A 4,300-nucleotide genomic window follows, 5' to 3' on the forward strand; every position below is an offset into this window, starting at 1 on the left:
AAAAAAAAAAAAGAAGAAATTGACAATTTTATGTCAAGAATTTGTAATTATCATCTTCCAAATCTCTAATATCTTAAATTGAACAGTGCTAGCTAATATTTAATCCATTTTTCCAATAAATTTAGAGGTCACACTAATTAATAAAGGTAGGTTGGCTCAAAAACATAAGCCAATCAAGATCAAGGTCAGAATTAAACATGAATGATTCTCTTAGTTAAGATTTCCTGACTGGGGGACTTTTATGGAGTTTCAGGGACAAGATTTAACATCTTGACAAGAACAACCAAAAAAAGAAAGACAAACAAAATTCAACAGATAAAATATATGAAATAATGGTTTGCAAGACAGTGGATATTCTGCAACAAGGAAGAGCGATTGCTGAAAGCTGAGGAATAACTCTTATAGGTGACAGGATCTGAGAGACAAACTGCAAAAGAAAGAACTCCAGAGATCTGTAGATAGGACTCTTGCATATTTAGCAAAGTATTGATCCATGCATTGTTGTAAGGAAAATACACAAGGCAAGGGAAAGAATCATCTGAAAGGGTTAGTGGGAAGAATACTTAGAGCACACACAGGGCTGGGAATGTTGCCTGTTTTCACCAGATTTGAAAAAGTTCCATTTGCAAATCACTGGATAGAGTATCAGAAGGGCCTTGCCTCAGTAATGGAAAACTACTATCCCTAGATTAAACACTGCTCTGGTCTTGCAAGTGAATCTTAAAGGCAAGTCCTCAAAAAATGAAACATTTTCCAAGTAAATGTGTCTCAGATGAAACTTGAAAATACTGATAGAAATTCAAAATTATATTCACAAAAATCAATTTGCAATCTCTAGCGGCCAGCCAAAGATTATTAGGCATATAAAAGTAAAACATGAACCATGATGAAAAGAAAAATCAATAAACTGAAATTAACCCAGAACTGTATTATAACAAATGTTACAATTAGAAGACAAGACATTACAACGGTGATTACAATTGTATTCCATATGTTCAAAAATGTAAGAGACTTGGAAGATGTAAAAATAATCTGACTTCTAGAGATGAAATCTCAAATATGTGAGTTGAAAAATCCCCTGAAAGAGATTAATGACAGATTAAACATTGTGGAAGAAAAGGTTAGTGCATTTGAAAAGAGCAACAGAAGGAATTTTAAAAATATATGTTTTAATGAAAAGAGCATCAGGGCAGGTGAAGTGGCTCACACCTGTAATCCCAGCACTTTGTGAGACTGAGGCAGAATCGCTTAAACCCAGGAGTTTGAGACTACTCTGGGCAACATAGCAAGTTTCTGTCTCTACCACAAAATTAAAACTTTAGCCAGGTGTGCTGGTACATACCTGTGGTTCCAGCTACTCTGGAGGCTGAGGTGAGAGGATAGCTTAAGCCTGGCAGGTTGAGGCTGCAGTGAGCAGTGATTGTGCCACTGCACTCCAGCCAGGCTGACAAGGCGAGACTCCAACTCAAAAAAAAAAAAAAAAAAAAGGCATCAGTAAATTCTGGGACAAATTCAAGTGACCTGCCCAAGTAAAAGAAACATGAAAGTAAAAGAAACATGAAAACTACACTAGGACATGATATAATCAAATTGATCAAATCAATGATAAAGAGAAAATCACAAAAGAAGCTGGGAGTGAGGAGGAAGACATGTTACCTACAAAGAAACAAAGATATGAATGATGGAACATTGTCAAAGTACTGAAAGAAAAAAGGTCTGTCAAACTACAATTCTGTACTCAGCAAATAGGCCTTAAAAAATGAAGGTATAGACTTTTTCAGACATACAAAAGCTGAAATAATTTATCGCCAACACTTGAACACTGTAAGACTTGTTAGACTAAAAGAAGTGAAAATATGGCTCTCTGCAAAAGCATGAACATTTTAATGTACAAGATTGAACACCTCTGGAGGGAACTGTTTCCAGAGTTGAATAGTGCAGCAAATGCTTCAAAGTTAAACCAGGCAGGCTCTTTCAGAAGGTGTTCAAATTTTGTCTGAATCACCATGCAATTGATCCTGCATCCTCTTCTAGTTTACTTGAAGTCTATATTTCATCTATTTATTACTCACACTTTTTGTTCTTTTTCCTTCTCTACAGCCTCCAGAAGCTCATTTATTTGCTTATCTGTATCACGTGTGATGTTCCTTCCTCCCCACTTTTTACAATATTCAGCCTGGCCATAGAGTTGGCTTCAGTCCAAATAAAAATACTCCACTTGACCTAGCTAGGGTGAATGCATACATTCCTTGTAAGACTCTAGAAGAATTAGCTGATTCTCTGTCCTCTAAAGGTGAACCTATTTCTGGATAGAGAATTGAGAAACTAGGAAGTAGATGAAAGAGATAATGAACCTTGCGTAGCTATAATCCTGTGCTTGGTGTCCTTTTCCTGCCCCTCTGGCCCCATCTGTCTTCTTGAATCTCTATTACACTTTCAGACAAATTTAGGGTTACTCATATAGCTAATAACTGGCATGTGCCTTTAGGTGTTTCCCCAAACTGTGAACAGACCCAAAGCATGTTTCTGACGATTATCTAGCCCAGCAGAGGTGTGGATTCTCCTATAATTCTCACCTCAGAACATATTGCTGGGTAAACCTGAACATGTCCAAGGGAAGTACGGTCAGTTTTTATTTATGCAATCAATGTTGGACTGTGAACCACATCCAGTTGCTGTGCAAAAGACAATGTGAGTTGCATGATCACAGGCTATATTTTACTTGTGGGCATCAGTCTTTGGTTGAATAAACTTATGTTGTATAAACAGGTAAAGTTTAAAGCTTTCAACAAAAATGCATTTGCCTACCTCCAAAACATGTAAATCTTGGAATCATCAACTTGGGTCACAAGACTATTTGGCCTGTATTTTACATTTGAGTAAGAGGCTCTTGTGGACTATGCCCCAGTCCTTTCTTTGACTAAGCCTTCATCCATGTTCCAGCTCCAATAGAATTAGAAAGGGTTCAGTAATCTGCTTCCAGTTCAACAAGCACTTTAGCGAGATGCCAAAATGTGTCTCCATTATGGCTAGGTGGATTAATTGCTATGGCTTTCCCAGCCAGTGGGTTCAGGTTCCAGTGACAGTCCCAGAGCCTATGGAAACCATGAACGGAAAAACCTGCTTGCAAGAACACCTTTCTCACAGGTACACCCAAAAGGCTAACCTTGAACCAATTTTAAGGCATTGTTTTTAACATTATGTATTCTTTCTGTAATTGTTACTGTTTTTCCTTTTATTTTTATATTTTGTTTAAATCAGGATGTTAACATTGTTCGTATATTGCAAGAAATTGATAGATCTCCATTTGCCTTCAGTGACCCTAGTGCTAGACAATTACAAATCTGCTTTCTTGTTGCTACAGCTTTGACTAATTCTGGAAGTTTTATATAGTGGAATCACACAGTATTATATTTCCTGATTAATTGCATTCATTTATCATAATATTTTGTTTTTTTCATATTTTAATTGTCCATACTTTAAATTTGTTGTGATTGAATAATCTATTGTATAAGTATACCACATTTTGTTTATTCATTCATCAACTGATAGACATTTGCGTTGTTTTCAGCCTTTGACTATTATTACTAGTACTTCTATAAATATTCACATGAAATTTTTGTGTGGACATATGTTTTTATTTCGCAGGGGGGCAGGGAGAGTGGAATATACCTAGAGGTGGAATAGCTAAGCCCTGTGATAACTACATATTCAGATTTTAGAGGACCTATCCAACTGTTTTCCAAAGTGGTGGTACCATTTTATCATTCCCAGTAGCAGTATATGAAGGTTCCAGGTTTTCTGCAACCTCACCAATGTTTATTATCTGTGTTTTTGATTATGGCCATTTTAGAGGGTGGGTATGAAGTGGTTATCTTGTGGTAGCTTTGATTTTTTTATTTTTCTGATAGCTAATGATGTTGAGTATGTTCTCATGTGTTTATTGGCCATTCATATATGTTTTTTGAATACTACCTATTTAGATTATTTGCCCATTTGTTAATTTAATTATTTGTCTTATTATTGAATTGTAAGTGTTCTTTGTACAGTCTGGTTGCAAAGTCCTTTAGAAGATACATGATTTGCAAATTTACTCCATTCTGCAAATTGTCTTTTAACTTTGATAACATCATTTGAAACACAACATATTAATTTTGATGATATCCAATGTATCTATTTTTTTCATCACCTGTGTTTTTGTGTTATATCTAAGAAAACTTGCCTAAACTAGATCACAAATATTTACTCTGATATGTTTTCTAACAGTTTCATAGTTTTAGGTCTTACATTGAGGTCTATG

Source organism: Cebus imitator, unplaced genomic scaffold (assembly GCF_001604975.1).
Source record: "Cebus imitator isolate Cc_AM_T3 unplaced genomic scaffold, Cebus_imitator-1.0 Scaffold86, whole genome shotgun sequence".
Taxonomy (NCBI): Eukaryota; Metazoa; Chordata; class Mammalia; order Primates; family Cebidae; genus Cebus; species Cebus imitator.